General features: G+C 38.8%; 1 protein-coding gene across 1 annotated transcript in view; it reads left to right on the top strand.

Moving 5' to 3' along the window:
* The first annotated feature begins 2,644 nt into the window (after positions 1-2,644).
* CAP2 (cyclase associated actin cytoskeleton regulatory protein 2) overlaps positions 2,645-20,901 on the top strand; it is a 165,567-nt gene continuing 147,310 nt past the window's right edge. Inside the window, exon 1 of the mRNA XM_072603923.1 lies at positions 2,645-2,758. The gene's annotated coding sequence lies outside the window, so the exon portion shown is untranslated. The remainder of the gene's footprint in view (positions 2,759-20,901) is intronic.

Genomic DNA, 20,901 nt, shown 5'->3' on the forward strand with positions numbered 1-20,901 from the left:
ATATTTGTAAAGTGTTTATCACTTTAACTTGCATAAGCTTTAGCAGTGGTCCTTTCCCCTTGGATTATTCTCTTGGCCCCAACACAGCTTTTAAAACCACCTTTTTGTTGTCTCTGTTATCCTTTGCAAGACTCAGCTCATTGGGAACTTTTCTTCCTCTTTAGTTATCTGATCTTCTTACCATAAAATCCAACTCCAAAGACTCACCATTTTTCAGAGGTGACCCTGAGTTCTGGAACTCTATACTAACAGATCTCAACCTTTGGCAAGTCCTTGTACAGGCTGGTGATTGACAAAGTGCCTATGGCCTAAGGATCAAGATAAAAAAGGCTCAATATATAAAAGGTCAAACTACCACTAGGTGATGAATATTTTTGGCCATAATAACTCATGAATCTATCTACTAAGACACAAATTGAATTGTAAAGTGCATTAGTGAAGGCAGTACCTACACTGGTCAGCCTCTCATTTTATTCAGTCATTTCAGACATGCCTGACTCTTCATGACTCCATTTGAGGTTTTCTTGGCAAAATAACTGGAATGGTTTGACATTTCCTTCTCCAGCTCACTTTACAGATGAGGAAACTGAGGCAGAGTTAAGTGACTTGCCTAGGGTCACACACTTAATAAGCATCAAAGGCCAGATTTGAATTCAGGAAAATGAATCTTACTGACTCTAGGCCCTGCACTCTTTCCATTTTTCCACCTAGATGCCAGCCCCTCAATTATTTTAAGGTCCAACTAAATTAGACCACTCTCTGTCCAGTGTCATGACCTTTCCCAGTTGCCTACCTTTGCCCATGCCATCCTCCAAGAATAAAATGGATCCCTCCCTCCATCTCCTATTTTTGTCATTGCTTTCTTCCTTCAAGTTCCAACTCGGATTCACCTCCCCTGTGATAGCTTTCTTTCCCTGTCATAGGAAAAGTGATTTATCTCTCAGCAAATTTCTCAAGTACCTCTCCTCGGTACTAATCTTACTCTCCTTTGAATTAAAGTTATTTGCATAGGATCTAAAGTCACTAAACCTCTCTAGCCTCAGCTTCCTCATCTGTAAAATAGCAGTAATAATAATAGTACCTACTTCATAGGATTGTTGTGAGGGTGAAATGAGATAGTACGGAAAATGCTATGCAAGCCTTAAAGCTCTCTTAAATGTTAGCTACTATTTTAGGATCAGAGATCCAGAGCAGGAAAGGGCCTTAGAAACCCCCATTATCTTCTAGATTCATTGATATCAGGATGTGTCCTTTCCATCTTTGTATTACCAGTGCTTAGAACTGTGTCTTCTTCATCACAGCAGGTGCTTAATATTAAATAGTAACTGTTTCTCTTTTACCCAGGAACCCTGAGGGTCTTCCCCTTCCAGTTTTTTTTTTTTAATTAAAGGGGCCATCCCTTTAGTAACTACTTAAAGAAGCCTATTCATTGAATGGATGTATCTCACTGAGAGTGAGAATCTGATAAGACCTTAGCCTCAAATGGCCAGGGTGTCACAGTGCATGCTGGGCCATCTCCAGTCATCCTGATGAATATCTGGCCACTGGACCCAGCCTGCCCTGGAGGAGAAAATGAGGCTTGCCCAGCCCTCCCTCACTCAAATCAAAGTCATGTCATCATTTCCCTGACGTCATGGTCCTCTTTGAGAATGAAGGACAAACACAGCAATGTGCTTAATAAATACTTATTGAATTTTGAAGAATTACAGTTATCATATATTCATTACATAGTTATTGATCATGCATCTCATAGTTCCCTTGATAAACAGTAGGTTTCCTGAAGGTTTGGATGTTGCCTGGTCTATCTACTACAAATCCCTGCACAGTGACTTGCACAAAGGCAATTCATAAACAGTCCTTCAATCAACAGGCATTTACTAGGGACATACTAAACAGGACACTGTGCTAGGAGACAGACAAAAACTGACGGTCCCCGGTGCTCAAGAGCCTACATTCTAACATACATAGGAGTATGGATTTAAAAGTAAATAAACAGCGGTGGGGGAGAGAGCTGGAAAAAGGAGCTGGGAATCTTTATGGTGAAGATACAGAGGCAGTGATAGGGGACAGACTGTGCAGAGGCACATGTTCAGTGAAGTGTCCTGAGTGACGTTCAGCAAGCAGGCCTGAAATAATAAACCTAAAAAGTGTTCCCAAGAACACTCAGCCTTCCCTTAAATAGGGGGAAACCCTTGTCTCCAAAGCAAAGCCGAAGACAGACTCCTCCTCCCCATCCGTCCTGGGTGGCTCCGCCTCCTGCGCCTCTTAACCTTTAGCTGGGGGACTTCTGAGTCTTTCCAAGGACCTCTTGGCCACGTCGCCTCTCCCCAACTGAGGCAGTAAGTGGGATGACCGTTTGGTAGCGCAGGGTGACGGGCTTGTTTGTTTCGGGGTGCCCCTGCGTCCTGCTCCAGACATCCCCCACCCTCCTTCCCACCCACTCCACCCTCACGCCTGGACGTCCAACCCCGTGCCCAGCTTCGGCTCGTCCCTCCGTCCCTCCGTCCCTCCTCCTCGCTCCTCCTGCTCTTCTCCAGCTTGTCTCTATTTGGAGCTCCCAGAGGCTGGCGGCCACTCTCGCTGGGAGCTGAGTGACTGACAGCGACGCTCATGGAGGGGAGGGGGAAGGGGGCGGGGAGGAGGGAGGAGGAGCGGGAGGAGGAGCGGCCAGCGGGAGGAGGGGAGAGGAGGAGGGGGAATTGAGCGCCCGATCGCGCATTTTCATTGCGGAGGAAAAGACTCCAGGTCATCCAAACAGGTAATTTAAGCACCAGCCAGGCTCGGGAAAGGAGGGAGTTGGGGAGCGGGGAGAGGGAGGGGAGGGGAGACCGGGGTCGGGGTAGCAGCGTGGGCGGCGGCCCGAAGGCCCGCGAACCGCCCTCTTTGGGTGGGGTTGGGGAAGGGGCTGCGAGGGAGGGCTGTAAGGTGGATAAAGGGACCTCGGGCTGGGCTGGAGCCGTGTGTGCGCGCGCGCGTGTGCACGCGTGTTTGTGTGTGCGCGTGGATGGGTGTGCTTGCGTGCAGAGGCCCTTCGTGGTCATATGTTTTTGGCTGGGGGGTTTCAGAGAAGGTGAACAAATAGGGCGGGGGGGGCGGGGAGCCGTGGGCGTCGGTTGTGGGTCTGGTCAGCCCTGGGTCCGAGCGAGGATGGGGACGGGACTGACGTTTGCAGTCGGGGGTGTCGGGGAAGCGGGCGCCCTGGGGCGCAGCGCAGAGCGCCTGCTTTCTTTATCTGGGTCACGTCTTTGCTTCCCCGCATCTCCATGCCCTTCCCGCCCACCCCTCACACACCGACACTCACGCACACGCACACGCACTCGGGCTGGGGGAGTTCTGGCAGGGCCGGGGCGCAGAGCGCCTAGGCTGGGTAAGAGACGCGTTGCGGTTTGGGGCCTCCGGGCTGTCTTGGCTTATCTGCTAACTTTTAACTTTACGGGGGTTCTGGCGGGCAGCGGTTGGAGCTTGATAAGGAATACCAGAATCCCCCAAATAAATCTGTAGGCGAGATGAGTAACAGCACGCACCCCCGAGAGAGGAGATAAGCACCGGGGGTGGGTTTATCATCCAAACAGGACTTGAGGAGACGTCTCACTTTACAAAAACTGAAGAAGGGAGAGCGTCTGTGGCATGGAAGGAAAGATAGGAAAGAACAGCCCACCGCCGGGATGCTCTTGATACAGGGATGCTGATGTGAAGGGAGCAGCCTCATACCACAGGCACTGCCCTGTGGGGCCCTTTCTTCTTATTGGATGTCACAGTAGCTGAATACAGACACCAGTATTAATAGATATATATCAACAATAAAGTGTTTTAAAACATGAGCTGTCATTAGAACCAGACCTCCAAAGAAAAATGAGTCCTGTTACCTCCACAAAATGGAGTGTATTTGGTACTATAATTATAGGAATTATGAATCAGCAGTTGATCAGAATTTTGTCATTTCCCCATAGGAATAAAAGGAATCACCTTGTTTTTTGTGGTTTATTAAGAACTTCAAGTTGGAGGGGGGGTAATTTAGAATTTTTTTTTTTAAATCACATCTTGGTTAATGTTAAGAATTCACTCGGAAGGTTAATGTTCTTTTGGTTGTTTGATCCTAATAGGGATGGGGATGCGTTGACTTTCTGGAGATCTCTTACATCTTTTTAAAGTAATATCAAGGGAGGATAATCGCCCACCCACTCTGAAACCAAAACATCCCACTTAAGTAGATTTCATGTAGGTAGTTTTAAAGGAACAGAAGAAAAGGAACATTTACCAGAAACCAGAGGAAAGTGATCTGGCTTTGATTGACTATATTCAGGTCACTGACCCTTAGAGTGACATCATTAGTGATATATGGTAGCATTATTCTTAAATAATACTGAAGACTCAGATGGGACTATCAAGTTTTAAAAGTACAATTCTCCCAGAGCCACAATGGAATATACCTGGGCTATTATTAAGTTAAATATATTAAAAAGTTATATTAACTGGTTTAAGGTCCTATGGATTTTAATTAGAGTTTTAATGGTCAAAACCAGTGTCTTACTTTCCTCCTGACTTGCATATTTATGCCATGTTTCTAAGCTAATTCATCCCCATAAAAGATAATCTGACTCGATCTATGCTGGTTATTCCATTTTCATTCTAAAGAATTCAGCAAGCATTTATTATTTACCTCTTCTGTGCCTGGCATTAGGGACATAGAGACAGAAGTTAAACATTCCCTGACCTTGAGGAGTGTACAAGTGTGTAATAAGGAGAGAACCCATAAACATGTATAGAATATATGCATAATGTACTTGTAGAATAAATAGCAAATACAGATTAGAGAGGGAAGGCACTGGCATTTTGGGAAATCTGGAATGACTTGGTGGAGACAAGATGAGCATGAGTTTAAGAAGTTTTTAAAATTTTTTTTTATTTTTTATATTCTGCAAGCCTACTTTATATAGTACACTGAGTTCCCTTGTATATACAGATGAGGGTTGTGTTCTTCAAGCTTCACGTAGCAAGACTACTTAGTAATGATGCTAATTGCTCAAAGCATCAAGCTTCTCTTGAAGGAAATGAAGGAATTCTGTGAGGCAGAGGCAAGGCGGGATTGTTTTCAGGTACATCAACCATTGCAAAGGCACAGAGAGAAGGCCAGTTTGGCTGGACCAGAGAGTACAGAAAAGGAAGTAGTAAATAATAAGACTGGAAAGACAGGTTGAGATGAACTCCAGGGCAACCACTTCCTCAACACCCTTCCCCCCAACCCAGTCCACAAAATCAGATGCAATAACGAATAAAGTGCTTCGTTAAGGTTAAAGTGCCATATAAATGTAAGCTATTATTTTTTGTATATCTCTTTACACTTTACAAACCACCACTTAAACATATATGTTCTATAAAGACTATATATACTTATTCTGCTTGGTCCTGGGAGCAGAACTACTGAACAGTAGATAGGTGCAAAATGCCAATTTAGGCTTCTTGTAAGGAAAAACTTTTAAGCTCCTGATAATAATAATAGCTAGCATTTAGGTAGCATTCTAAGGTTTGCAAAGCATTTTAAAAATTTGTCTCAGTTTATCATCACAACAATCTTGGGATATAGGAACTACTATCATTTTACAGATAGGGAAACTGAGGCAGACTGGGGTGAAGTGATTTGCCCAGGATCATACAGCTAATAAATGCCTGAGGCAACATTCAAACTCAGGTCTCAGGGCAACAAATTTAGGGGACTTAAGTCAACCAAGGACTGTGCTAGGCAAAAAGACAGTTCCTGCCCTTAAATTCTAATGGTGGAAGATAACACATAAAAGGAATCTGAAGGAGTGTGAGAAAGAGAAGCTGTTTGGTTGGTGGCATGGCAGAGATACCCTGGAGAGTCAGGAGTGGAACCCTGACCCTGGAATAAAGATGCTAGGGTAGCTTTCCTAACGTGGAAGGTCTGGGAGGAACTGACCAATCAGAGGAGAGTGGGTTTTTTTGGTTTGTTTTGTTTTGCTTAGAGCCCCAGGTTTATAGACAGACAATCAAGATGCTACTGCCTGACTTTCAGACCTGGATCGCCTTTTAGTGACTTTTTTTTTCCTGTACAAGACCTCTTTTGATATTTCTGGGATAGTTAAAGAGAAAGAAAGAGAATGAACAAGGAAAGCACTTTTAAAAATGACTGCCTGCAATTAAGGTCTTTCTTGAAGCTTTTGAAGATTTAGTTGTTACAAGAGGAAATTTGAAAAAGAACTATCCCAATTTTAAAGTGTCTCTTACTTCAACTGACTGATTTTTACCTCTGTTCGCAATAAGGCAGAGCATCAAGAAAAAGAAAAACTTACCAATTCAGATTTTCTTAGACTACTCTTTAAAGAGATAAAGCTATCTAAGTAATTCCAAAATAGTCCTTCTAAATGTTAAGAATCCAAGTGAAATCATCACCAATTAGGTATCTAATGTTTTTATAACCAAAATCTTAGTTTTAAAGAGTCAAATATATGTTGGAGAAGTTTTTTTTTTAATTTTTAAAAATTTTTTGTCTCCTGCAAGCCTACTTTATATAGTACACTGAGTTCCCTTGTATATACAGATGAGAGTTGTGTTCTTCAAGCTTCACCCAGCAAGACTACTCAGTAATGATACTAATAGCTCAAGATACTTTTGAAATCTCTCTCGACTTTGCCTTCCAAGACTTTTGAATATCTTCAGTAGTGAAAAATCTTTGTCCTTTGAGAATTGATTTAGTTTTTCTAGGACTAGTACAACTCACGTTTTTATAGTGGTTTAAGATTTACAAAGGACTTTCCTCACATTTGTACACCTGTCATTATCCTAATTTTATAGATTAAGAAACTGAGTTTTAATGAAATTAAGTGATCTGCCTGTGGTCATGAAGATAGTAAGGGTGTTAGATGATATTTGAACCCAATCCTCCTGAAGCTCTCTAAACCATTATTTTTTCAAAATTGCTAAAAGTTATTTGGAGCAAAATCTCATGAATGAGGTTCATGTTCCCTTTAATTTTTTTAAGTTGTGAATGGATAACCATGTTTCATTAGTTAACATAGATTGTGCTTGGCAAAAAGAAAGACAGGCTATAAATGTAACCAACTTTTAAGGCAGAGCTCAAGCTATGGAATAACAATTTTTAAAAAAAATAAGAAGTGATATTTACCTATTAAGTAATGAGGCTGGTTTCCTTGTAGGATTTGGAAATTGACTTTGAATGTAATACTTCAGGAATTTCAGAACCATTTTGAGCAATAGTAACTTTGTTGTAATGAGCCTTCCCAAATGACTACTTTCATTGATAGAATTCATTTAGATATATAAATTCTAGTGTTTTCTAAGTCAGTCTTATTTGTATTTAGATTATTTAGTTAGACTATCCTGGTAATTCTCTGAGCTCCTCTGTTCATTCAATTCCTCTTCAGTTTTTTTAAAGTTGTGAATGGATAGCCATATCTGTTAACCACCATACCATACACGAAACACACTGTTAATGCTAAATATACGTAAATGAAAGAGAGCAGATGACATTCAGGAAATCAGCCCTTTCAGTGATCCCACTCTGCTCCCTGGGAGAGAAGCCTGTCCCTTTAATATAGATGTTCTCCCAGACATGCTGTGTGATTATAAAAATTAGAGCACCACAGTCTCCAAAGAATCAAAATTCACCTGAGCTGTAAGTGAATAGAGGGATGTATATCTGGTGGGCATAAGTAGGTGGAATATATTTCCAAAGATATTTATGAGAAAATTGGCATATAGATTATCACAAAAGAAATCTATGATCTGAAAAAAGGATTGGCCTAGTCATGTAGGAGAGTGATGGATAACAAATGGACCAACTGAAAGATGCAGTGGTACCCATTAAATGTAAGATAAAAAACTGAGAGGAAAACCTCTAGCATTTTGGGAGAATATGAACCGGGGTCACTCAGTATGAGCAAATGACAATTTCCACATGAATTAAGTCAGAGATATTAAATTTTACGTTATAACCTAAACTTTAAGAAATAGGGATAATATATTTAATGATATTCATAATTATTATTGCCCTGCATGATCATAAAATTAGATATATAGTAAGTAGCTCTTATATTACTTTAATTAATATTCTTGTATATAACCAAACCAATTGTTTTGTTTTTCCTTTTCATTTTGCTAATGTTCTCATGTCAGCAACAGTTTCAACAGTTTGAACTGATTTAGCTTCATTTCATTACAGTACATTAAAAGACAAAAGTATGTTCTAGACTAGATTTCCCAACAATCCCATTCCTCCTGCCCCGCCCCTCCCCCCACCCCCAAATAAAGAAGGTTCTGTGGGCTGACTTGGAAGTCCCCTTGGACAGCACTCCCAGCTGCTATCTATCTCATACTCTTTGACCTTTTCCCCAGGAGTTTCAGAGTGCTAAAGGATTTAAGACCGTGAACTCTGGGTAGTAAAGGATATCCAAAGGATGATAGAATGGGAACAAGAAGGGAAGGAGGGGCAAAATTAGAGGCAATAACACAGAGACCAGAAAAGGAAATAGAGGTTGGGTTCTGGATCCCAAGCACCTAGGTGAGTTAAGACAGAGGGAGAGAAAGAGTTCAGGTTAAAGGAGGGCCAGAGGAAGCCATCCTGTGTTCTAACAGGGGATGCAATAGGATGTTTTAAGTCCCAGAGAATGCCAGTAATAACAGGACACACTTTCCCCACTAAGTTCCAAGAACATTGTTTGGGAGGTTATGGCAATGGGAAGAGAGCAGGGACAGGAGTCTCTTTTGTTTGGGAGAGGGAACTTTTGCTACAGATGTAAATTACTGATCTCAGATTCTTTCCTGTTTTCTTTAGGGGTTAGGGTGGCATAGTAAGTATTCTCCTGCACCCTTTCGCAAAGTTTCTTGTGAAGTTCACAGTTTTCTGAAATCAGGTCCTATGTTTCTTCAGTTGTGCTCAGAAAAATCGAAAATTTCCCCAGATGTATTTTTGGTCTACATGGTAATACAGCTGTGCAGATTAACAAAATCATTGCCTCTGTTGGGTTGGATTATTCAAAAAGGAAATAAAAAAGAAATCCTCAAAGGTCTGTGAGCATGAGAAGCCTCAAAATATCAGCTCAGGTGGTCGGCTAGCTTTCCACTCCTTGCTTCATTTCTTCCTTCTTTATCAAGAAAAGAAGTTTTCATATTTATAGGATTCAATATATCATTTCACATATGTCACATAAGACATTGCTGAAAGACTTGGACATACAGACATTCAATGCCTTGTTAATAGAACCCCATGAGCATTTTGATAGAGTTCATGTCCTATGAACAGGTCATTTCTAATCCTGTGGCCTGAAATAGAGTAAATTCACCAGTCCTGTGTTGTCACACTGTTGAATGCCCTAGGAAACCTTAGGGTCTTTCAGAGTTTCAGTGGGAGACCATCTCAGAAAATGGGGGAGTGATACATTATTACAATATGTTCTTAGAGGTACAGTATTCTTCTACTGTATGGATACCTATACATCTTACATGGAGGCAAAATGATATATAATGGCTCACCAGCAGGTCTTGCTAAACCTTAAATAAGTTTAAAAGGTAGGTGGTTGTCTAGTACCCTCACACTTGAACTTTTTCAACCCCATTCTCAGCTTAGCTTCACAGTGGATAGAGACCTGCTCCTGGAATCAGGAAGCCTTGAGTTCAAATCTAGCCTCAGATACTTGCTAGATATATGACCCTAGGCAAGTCACTGAACCTCTGTCAGCCTCAGCATCCCCAACTGTAAAATGGAGATAAAAATAGCATCTAGGGTTGTTGTGAGGATCAAATGAGATAATATTTGTAAAGCATTTAGCACTGTACCTGGAACATGGTAGGTACTTAATAAACCCTATCCTAATGCAAGAACAAAAAAAATCAAGACAAAAACAAAATGGTCCTGCATGATCAGTTCATTTTACAGCACAGGGCCTTACGTAAAGTAGGTCCTTAACAAATGTTTACTGAATTAATGTGCTGGGAGAGAGGATACAGTGATTTATGATAAATAAGTACTTAACGTTCTGAAAAGGCAGAAAGAACTTATGTCTAGATATTCAAGAAAAACTTTGCATAGGAAATAGCACCTAAACAAAGACTTAAAGGAAACAGAAGATTCCTAGAGATGTGAGGAGAAAGCATAATTCAGGCATTTAGCATAGATTGGCCAAGAGTACTGAGATAGGGATTGAAATTGCCAAGTTGGGTAAATAGCTTTGTGACCAATTAGATTGGAAGTTTAAATGTTAGACTGAAGAGTTTGTATTTTATTCTAGGGGAAATTGTGAGCCAGTAAAGATTTTAAAACAGGGAAATTACATGACCAGACCTGTCCTTGGGAAAGTTATTTTGGCAGTTGGGTGGAAAATGGATTAAGAAGAGGAGAGACTGGAAGTTGAAGACTTTTGTAATAGTGTAGACACAGGCTGATAGAGGTCTGCACCAGGATAGAATCTTGAGAGTGTGCAGAACAGGATGGATGCTGAGATGTTATGAAAGTTGGTAACATTTGGAAACTGATGAGGGTGATGGTTGAATATGACAGAAGAGTCAAAGATGATTGTAGTTGCAAACCTGAGTTTGGAGGAAGCCTAAGGTTTGGTACGGGGAAGAAAAAAATGAGTTACATTTTAGTTTCAAATGCTGATGGGACATTGAGGGACAGGTTCCCAACAGGAAGTTAGCAATGGAGAACTGGAGATCAGGAGATAGATTAGGGCTGGATGGAAGTCATCTATATAGTGATGATAACTAAATCTAATGTAGCAGATGAATTCACCCAAGAGGAAGAAAAGAGCCCAGTATAGAGTCTTGGAGCACAGTTCCACTTAAGGGGCAGGAGACTGAGAAAGCATAGATAGACAGAGAAAGGGGCACTGAAGAAAACTGTCACAGAAGCCAAGGGAGGAGTAAAGATAATAGAGAATGGGAGCTAGGTGATAGAGAAAAGGAAGGGTGACCAAAAATGTCATTCTGAAAAATCAAGTAGGATGAGAGAGGACTGAGAAAAGGCCAATAGATTTAGCAGTTAAAAATGGTTTGCAATCCCAAAGAGAATAATTTCACTTTAATGATAGCACCTGAATCCAGATTGCAAGGGATGAGATGAGGAGATGGAGGCAGTGAATGTAGATGAGTTTTTCTGGGGATTTGGCAATGAAAAGGAGAAATATGGGATGATAGTTTAAAAAAAAGTCAGGGTCAAGTGAGAATTCTTTCTGGATGAGAGGATCTCTGAGTATTTGTAAGAAACTAAGAACCAAATGATTAGGACAGATGAAATAGACAAGACAGAAGAATAATTTAAGAGAATATTGTATGTTTCAGTGATTTCCAGTTCTTCATGATCCCATTTGGGGTTTTCTTGGCAAAGGTACTGGAGTTGTTTGCCATTTCCTTTTCTAGCTCATTCTACAGATGAGGAAACTGAGGCAAACAGGGTTAAGTGACTTGCCCAGGGTCCCAAAGCTAGTATCTGAGGCCAAATTTGAACTCAGGAAAATGTCTTCATGACTCCAGGCTGGGCACTCTATCCACCAAGCAACCTAGATGCCCTTAAAGAGAATATAGCCCTGTCAAAAGTCACATTTCCACAATGAGCTTGTTTTAACCAAGTGTTAAACTGAGTTGTCTAATTAAAGTGGTAATATCTAACATTTTTATATCACTTAACATACATTATTTCATTTATTATTCTCACAACTACCATTTGAAATAGGTAGGGTAACTATTTTTATCCCCATTTGACAGATTCAAAACTGAGGTGACTTTCCCAACCTTATAGTATTACTAAGTGGCAGAGCTGGGACTGGTTCCTATTATTCTGTAATCTAATCTTTCCACCACCCCTACCCAATAGTGACAACCAATACTGTTGGCAGCTAGCTCATAGTAACTTATTTATGATGGACTTAATTGTTCCAGAAAATATTTGTACTTTAAAAGAGGGGCTCCTGAGCCCAAATAAATATCTAATTAGTGGAACACTAGGGGATTTATTTTTGAGCAGGGAAAGTTTATTAGCTGTTACTTACCTATTCTAGATAATGCCTTATCCCCGTTTCTAATGACAAGTCTGGAAAGCAAAGGTCAGCAATCTGACACCCTAATTCTGAGAGGTTTGCTGACCTAATAGGAACAAAGCAACCATTCATTTATGAAACATTAAAGACTCACTATATGTGCCTAATAGATTGTGCTGGGTATGAAGAGAGACACAAGTTTAGGTAGGAGATAGTCCCTGTCCTTATGGAGGTTAAAGTCTAGTTGGAAAATTAGCTGTAATAAAACAATATGAAACCAATACGTACATTAAGATAGCGTGGGAAAAGGTGATTCTTCTTATGGAGCCTTAGTCATTAACTTGGCCATGGAAACAACATATTTCATTTCTGACATACTGTGTTTATCAGCCCTGATCTTTTGATTTGAAAAAACAGCAGCCCAAGAATTGCACTTATTTTTTTTAATTTTAATTTAATTTACAGAATAAAAATCATTTTTATAACAGTATAACTTTTTAAAAGATGATTGCACATGAAATTGTAAATCTATTATATATGACTTGTTTTTCCTTTTAAAGAGCTATATTTATGAAAGTGTATACTTCCCTTTTTCAAACTTGATAAAGCAACATTAAAAATCTTTTGAAATGAAGCAAAAAAGAAAGAATATGCTATATGTACAAAACAGGTACTGGCTTTCTATAATGAAACTAGGAATGACTAATATTTCTGTCTAAATGAATTTTGTAATAATGCCTCAGTAGTTCAGATTTACCAGAAAGAATAATAAATCTGAGGAAAAAGTGACCTAAAAAAGAAAAGATATATATTACATTCAAATGCCTTTATCAATAGAAATGAATGCCCCAAAATATTTTAATTACTATTGTGGCTTGAAAGGAGTCAGTAGATAGATTCACATTTCTATAGGACTTCAATATGGCCAAGCCCTTTCCCTCTGTTGCAGTGAGGGTATGCTATGGTGATCATTTTGTCAGCCAGTCTTATTCACCCTCACCCTGTTACTAACTCATTGCTTAGATGGATTTCTTGGTACAAACATTCTCATTCAGCTTTGGGAAATGGTAACAAAAGAGCCTGTAATTCTCTTTCTTAATTTTACATTTCACTCTCCCTTCTCCTGAGATGATCCCTCTCAATCAGCTTCTTTTAACTGCATTCCTAATAAGTATGCCCTGTCTAGAAAGTACTTGTGCTTACAACTGGTGATAAAGACACAAAGTAAACATACAGAACAATAAAAAGGTAAGCAAACTTTTAAGGAACAGACTTTCCCATAATGAAAGAAAAAGACTTCAGGCTCCCTTGAAGGAATCCAAGAGATAGGAAGGGATAAGTACAATTATCCTCATTTTACAGATGAGGAAATTGAGGTTAAGTTCAGTTAAGTGACTTGCCCAAGGTCACATAAGCTATTAAATATAAGGATACAAGCCCAGGTCTTTCCTAATTCTAAATCGTGTATATCTGCCATGATAACTACACTACCTTTATACACCATGACATTTATATACCATGTTTCTGCCGTAACAGATGTTTGTTCTCTTGTATTTAGATAAAGATGTAAGAACTGGCAGTTTTTATTAGTCACCTCTCAAACAGAATGGGGTGGATAGCCTTGTTGGACTGTACAATTTCTCTTTTAGATATTTCTGTTTTAACATATTTATTCTTAATTTTTCTCTTTGTAAAGGGTCAATAAAAGTTAGTCCTTTTTATTTGAACACCCATACACATACACATGCCCAGTAACATAAAAAGCCATACACATGCCCTTTACAGTTTAAAAAGTGATGTTATATATATATGAGCTCATTTGATCTTCAACAGCCCATGAGGCAAGTAATATAGGAATTGTATCCCCATTTTACAAATTAGGAAACTGAGGCTCAGATCATAGTCATATGGGTAATAAGTGGAAATGCCAGATCTAGTCATGCCAGTCCCAGTGTTCACTGCCTGTTATAAGTAGATTCGATCAGCTCTCTTCACTATTGAAGAAAGCTGTCGAAAGGGTTGAATTGTTTTCCTTCAATGACAAAATATTCTCTCAATTTTCTGCTTCCTTTTGCTTGTGTACGTTCATCCTTACAGCTTTCTTTTACCCATCCCGTCTGATTTGTCTCCTATTCCACTCTCCTGAAGTCATCTAATTATCATTTGAATGTTTTCACCATGAAAGGTACAATCCATCATCAGTCGGTCTGACTCATGTATTTTGAGTTTAATTCCAGTAGCAGTATGTCACGCCCCACAGGACATTCAAGAATTGTTCATTTGCTCTTAAAGAGTGGAACAAGCTTGTATTTTCACTAAGGGGGTCATAGGCCCAAGAAATCACGTTGACGCATTAAGGTAACAAGAACCACAAAGATTTTGCTAATCCATGAATCTCAGATTAATATTGTAAATAGTTGTTAAACGTGCTTTTCTGCTGGACATCTTATCTGGCCAATAGCAGAAACTTCTCATAGGGCAGCTTTTGGATAGTAGAAAGAATGGAAATATTCATTTGCACTTCTTAGCTCTTCCATATTAGTTTCATTAGTGATTGCCTCAGAGATTTGGCTAAAATGAACCTCCCTAACCAAGAGCTATGAGAGCAGTACATTCACCAGGGTGGTTCTCCTTATGCACATATGTGTGCTTGGCATATGAACAAAGGTTTTTTTCAAAACTTCAGACTATTTGGTTATATGAACTCATAAATGACATCTTTATTATACTTATTAATTTATAATTACATGCTTTGTTGTATTCAGTGCGCCATAACACTAGAAGCTCTCATATTTACAGCATTTTAGGGCTCACAAAATAGCTGGCTTGTAACAACTTTTTGAGACAGGTAGTACAGGTATTATTAAATAAAGCCAGAAACTACTAGCCGAGGCTCATGTTCAGATCTCCTAGCCTCAGGTCCTTTTTTTAAATCGATTATACCATGTCACCAGTTTACATGTAATAAGAGTGATTGATGTACAGGAAGTGCTTTGTAAGATAGTATATAAATGTGGAGTTACAACATATCAGCCCCATTTTAAAGCTGAGGAAACTGAAGCAAAATCTAGATCAGTCCAGCAAATTGTATTAAATGTGTACTATGTGCAAGAGACCAGGGGACATAAAGACAGTGAAAAACTCTCTGTCCTCAAGAAGCTTTTGTTTTCTAGTCACACAACTAGTAAATAGCATTTTGGGACCAAATCCAGTGCCCTTTTCACTACAGTACAACTATTTGAGCTTTATAATATTCAATGAGGTAGGCAGGAGCATTTATTAAATGCTTACTATGGGCCAGTCACTCTTCAAAGGTAGGAGAGTTCAACAGCTAGTGGTAGATTTAGGATTGAATTTCTCTGTCTGACTCCCCTGGACCTGTGGTTTCATTGATCTAGGGAAATCTCAGGTAAAGAAATTCTCTCTGCCAATGCAGGTTGGTGTCTTTGCCACTTACACTAAAAATGCTGCTTCAAAACTCTAACTAGAGAGCTGCCGTGGAAAGGTAGCAGAGAAATTAAGTGATTTGCCCAGAGTCACACAGTCTACACAGGCCAGAGACCAGATTTATTATTTTTATTTTTTTAATTTTATTTTTAATTTATGAATAAAACAAGCATTTCCATAATATAGTATGATTTTTTTAAAGATAGTTGCACATCAAACTGCAAATGTATTATACACAACTTGCTTTTCCTTTTAAGTATATAATAATTATATAATGTAATCATGTAGATTTCTTTTTTCTTCCCTCCCCCCAACCCTAGAAATATCTACCATTAGATATAAAAAGGCATATGTATATGTGCAGATTATATATTTAATATATGTATACACAGCTACTCCTGACTTCAAAGCTGGCCTTCTCCCCACGACATTGCCTCTCTTTTTCTTGTATAGATACATCCTAAATAATTTAGAGATTTTTCTTCCTTATGCTGTTGCTCTCCCACTCTGCTCGTCTTTACTGTCTTCCTCTTCATCCCTTGGAAGAATGTGAAAACAACACATAGGAATGCAACATATTTATCCTTTAGAGGCAAAGGGACGTAAAGTCTTTCAGTTCATTGGTTTTTTTTTTTTAAAGGACTTAATGAAACAGGACAAATTACAAAGTTGGAATTGGAAGTCTTGAGACATAAAAGGAAACATACAGGATCTGTAAAGAGCAAATGACGTGTCTGCACCAGCTGAACTATTTTTAGTCAAGTGACCGTGCTTGCACTTACTTAAAATCTCCAGAAGCAAAACTTGCCATGCAATTAAGAATTGAACCAGTAGGGGTGGGGGTGGGCTATATTTCTGAATCACTTACTACATTTTTATTTAATTGGTATGATGGGGTAAGATGATGCTTTGTCACTAATTCTAGAGATTAGAAGAAAGTTCAGCATACTTTATTTCCCCAAAGACAAGATGTACGACGTACTTAACACTGAAATGACAAGTTTTAATAAAATAAATTATTTCCAGTAGGACCAAGAGTAATATCAAGAGTGATAACTTGCTCTTCGTGAAATGATAACCCTTTATGCATTGCAACCAAGGAAGCTTTTGACTTGGGGATGGGGGGGGGGGGGTGACCTATGTGGAAAGGTCTTCAAGATCTAGTCTATGAATGGGGTTGTTCAGTTCACTATATTTCTAGAAAGGATGATGGTACATCAAGTATCCTTATAATCTACCTATATTTATCTATTGTGAAATGGGGTTGAGATTCAGGGATATAAAGTGGAAATAACTCTAGACTTGGAATCAAAGCCCTGGATTTGACATCTGACTTTGACATTTACTTACTATGTGACTGGACTAATCACATAATTTCTCAGGGCTTCAGTTTCTTTCCCTGTGAAATGAAGATAGTAATGCTTGTCCTATCCAGTCCACAATCCACAAGACTATTGTGAGCAACATTTTCGAATTTTTTTGAATTTACAACTTTGTGAATTGTGAAGTATTTTGTAAATGTGAAGTCTTAGTCTTATTTTTGGTTATTCTTCCACAAAAGTGACATCCTAATACTTCCTTTTCACATGGAGATAACCATAGGTTTTTGAAGACTGTATCAATGGCAAAAAAGCATGAGGATAGACTGCTTACATGGAAAGACTTAAATGAGGCCCTAGTGATGGACTAGGTCTCTCAACTCTCAAATATGCCACTATCTCTCCTCTAACACTGCCACCACTCTAGTACAAACCCTCATTACCTCACTTCTGAATTATTACCCTAGCCTGCTGTTGTCTGCCTGTCTCAAGTCTCTCTCCACCCCAACTCATCTTCCCTTCAGCTGTCAAAGTGATTTTCCTAAAGTGTACATCTGACCATGTCACCCACTCCCCTATTCAATAAACTCCAGTGGATCCCTGTTGCCACCAGGATCAAATACAAAAATCCTCTGCTTATACTCAGAGCCCTTCATAACAGTGCCCTTCAATCTTTCCAGTCTTCTTATACCTTACTCACCACCACGTATCCTTTGGTCCAGTGACATTGGCCTCTTTGCTCTTCCACAAACAATACAGTCCACTTCTCAACTCTGGGTATTTTTTTCTGACTATTCCTCATGCCTTGAAATGCTCTCCCTCCTCATCTCTATCTCCCTACTTCCCTGCTTCTTTTAAGTCCCAACTAAAGATCAAAAAATTCACTGAATGGGTGTTACCTCACTCTAAGTGAGTATCTGAATAGGCCTTAGCCGAGAAAGGCCAAGGTCTCCCATTGCATCCTGGGCCGTCTCTAGTCACCTTTACGAATATCTGGTCACTGGATCCAGATGGCTCAGGAGGAGAAGTGAGGCTGGTGACCTGCACAGCCCTCCCTCCCTCAAAACAAAGTCAAGTGCAAGGCATGTCATCATTTCTGATGTCATGGTCTTCTTCAAAAATGAAGGATGAACACAACAAAAATCTCATTTTCTACAAGAAGCTTTTCCCAACCATTGTTAGTTTTAGTACCTTTCCTGTTTTAATTATTTCCTGTTTATTGTCTGTATAGCTTGTTTGAACATAGTGTATTGGTTTGTTTGTTGCCTTCCCTGTTGCATTGCTCCTTGGGGCCAGGAACTGTCTTTTGCCTCTTTTTGTAGCCCTACATTTAGCATAGTGACTGGCACATAGTAGGTGCTTAATAGATGTTTATTGATTGACTGATTGCCCAAGGACCATCCAAGCTAAATATGGAGAAATTCATAATCAGATGATCAGCCAATAGGTGCTGACTTATCTTGGCCACAGGAATCCATGAAGACTTTTAAAAAAAAAGCTATCATCTACATCAGTGTAGGAAGTATTAATGAAATCACAGATCCAAAAATGTTGAATAAGTATTATTCTTATTATCATCACTTATTATGTACAAGAAATTTTATGGAGAATGCCAAGATAGGACACAGTCACTGCCCCCAATGAGCTTACGTAGATACATAGATATATCAATGGGGGTATATAATGCAAATCTTTCCACATCCCCATGTCTTCCCATCCTGTATTATTCTTACCCATATAGTTTTATAAATTTTTCACTTAGAACCACCTAAAGCACTGAAAGTCTTTCACTGGTTCCTGTATCTTGAGGGAATCAATGTATCATATGAGCTGCCTGTGTGTTATCTCACTCTCACTGCATGAGCAGTATACCTCCTTTTCCAGGCAGATGTCCTTTACACTACTTCTTGAATGCAAGTCTTTAATGGTAATATTCTGCAGCCTATATACACTGTCCATGGGGCTTCTGTTGCCCCTTGGGTCCCTAATAATTGTGATTGTTATGTGCTACATGATTTAGATAATCATATAGTATTACCGTGATAATGTTGATATCAAAGATATGGGATATTGTGTCACTAATGAGTTTAAGATCATTGATAGCACTGCTTAAAGCCCAAAATGTGATCCAAACCAATTTCTTCCCAATAATAAATTCTGAGACTCCAACATGAATATATTGGGGGGCAAAAACAACTTCAACTTTTCTCCTCATTTAATGCACTTCCCATCCAACTGCATGTAATAATCTGGGAAATACACACTTTGCTTTTCCATGTGGTTGATTATGGATTTCACTGAGGAGGCTTTGAAGAACCTCATCATGTATACATAAAAACTCTCTAAACTCCATGCAAGATACTGTTCATGACCTCAAGTGAGCATGTGTCTCCTAGTTTTATCCTGTCACATAAACTTGTATAGTTTTAATAAGTGCATGTGAGATCCTTTGTTTGAGGACAGCCTTTAGTCCTATATACTTCTCTGCTCTAAATAATAGACAAAAAAAATACCTTTCTGTTCTCTGTAGGTGTCAATCATTTGTGATACTATGGTCTGTTTGTGGTCTGCTATAGAGAATTGTCAACAAAAACTTTCTTGCTCTCTTACCACACTTTTATCATTTTATTTTGATATGTGCATAAATCATTCTCACAAAGATTTTTATAAAGATGAGAAAGTAGGCACATGAATAGTACTTGCTGATGTCTTTTCATCATTTCATTGTTTCTAACTAATTCTGTTTCTCTCATTAATCTTTTATTTATAAAAGTACAAACAAAAATCAAATTCTGGCCATTAAAATATATCAATAAAGTATATATATTTTTTAAAATCAAATGTTCCTTGAAACTTTTTTCAAAATCAATACCTAAGTGTCTTTAAAATTATGCCAATATAGGCATGAGTTTCTTCTCTATGTGTACTTGATCAGACATACCTGCTCTTCCCAGCTTTGTTTCCTTAACTGCCATTGCCACTCTACCTAGTACATCAGATGGCAAAGCCTGAATAGAGTGGTTGCATTTTCAAAACTGGTATTAGATCATTGTACAAATCTGAGATTCATTCCATTTCATAAGTATTCAGTGTTTTCCTTCTGATTTAATCTACAAAATACCTCAAAGTGATTGAGATGAATTTCATTCCAAAATTTTCTACATATTGGTTTTCTGCTCAACTGCTTTTTGCTATTTTGTGAAATAATACTGTTTTCAATCTTCTCTTATCTTCTTTCATGTTTTGCAAATGAACTTAAACTCTACACTAGTGTTTACCTTGGATATCGTATTGATCTGAAGTAGTTTCTAATCTCTTTTGGTATCCTCATTTTGACAATTGTTTGACATCTATTAAACTTCTGTAACAAATAATGATAAAATTAGTGACTTCCCATTTTTCATAATCAACAACTTGCATAAATAATTCAGGTTGGAGATACTATAATTATAACCTTTGTCGTCTTTTCATCACTATCCTTTCTTTGAATTCGGCATTTACTTTGATCATGCTCTAATCAGTAGATAATCTAACCATACTCTTTCAGCTGATGCTGAAATTATTGCAACATTTGGTAACCACTTGTTTCCAATCTATGTAGATATAGTCCATTTCATATTTAAAAATATTATTCAGTGTATATGACTAATATTTTCCAACTCTATTCTTGAAAAAAGTATTTATCATGTATAAATGTAAGGTTTCTAAGAAGTCTACAAACATTTTGTTTTGCCAACGACATGAACATAGGGCTAGAGCTGAAAGGGACACCTTTTTATTGTACAGACAGAGAAACTAAGATCTAAAAAAGGTCAAATACTCTTCTCTTATGTCTACTTTTGGCTTGAAGTCACAGAGTATGAAGTGATAAGGTGAAGTACTTTGGAGAATCTTACCAAGGACCTAATGTTCAATGTGTTCAATCATTTTCAATCATGTCCAACTCTTTGTGACCCCGTTTGGAGTTTTCTTGGCAAAGGTACTGGAGTGGTTTGTCATTTCCTTCTGCAGCTCATTTAACAGATGATGAGGCAAACAGGCTCATTCAACTAGTAACCTGGGTTGGGATTTGAACTCTGATCATCTGAACTCCAATGGCATCAGTCTATCCAGTGCTCCACCTA

This window comes from Notamacropus eugenii, chromosome 4, assembly GCF_028372415.1.
Source record: "Notamacropus eugenii isolate mMacEug1 chromosome 4, mMacEug1.pri_v2, whole genome shotgun sequence".
NCBI classification, from domain to species: domain Eukaryota; kingdom Metazoa; phylum Chordata; class Mammalia; order Diprotodontia; family Macropodidae; genus Notamacropus; species Notamacropus eugenii.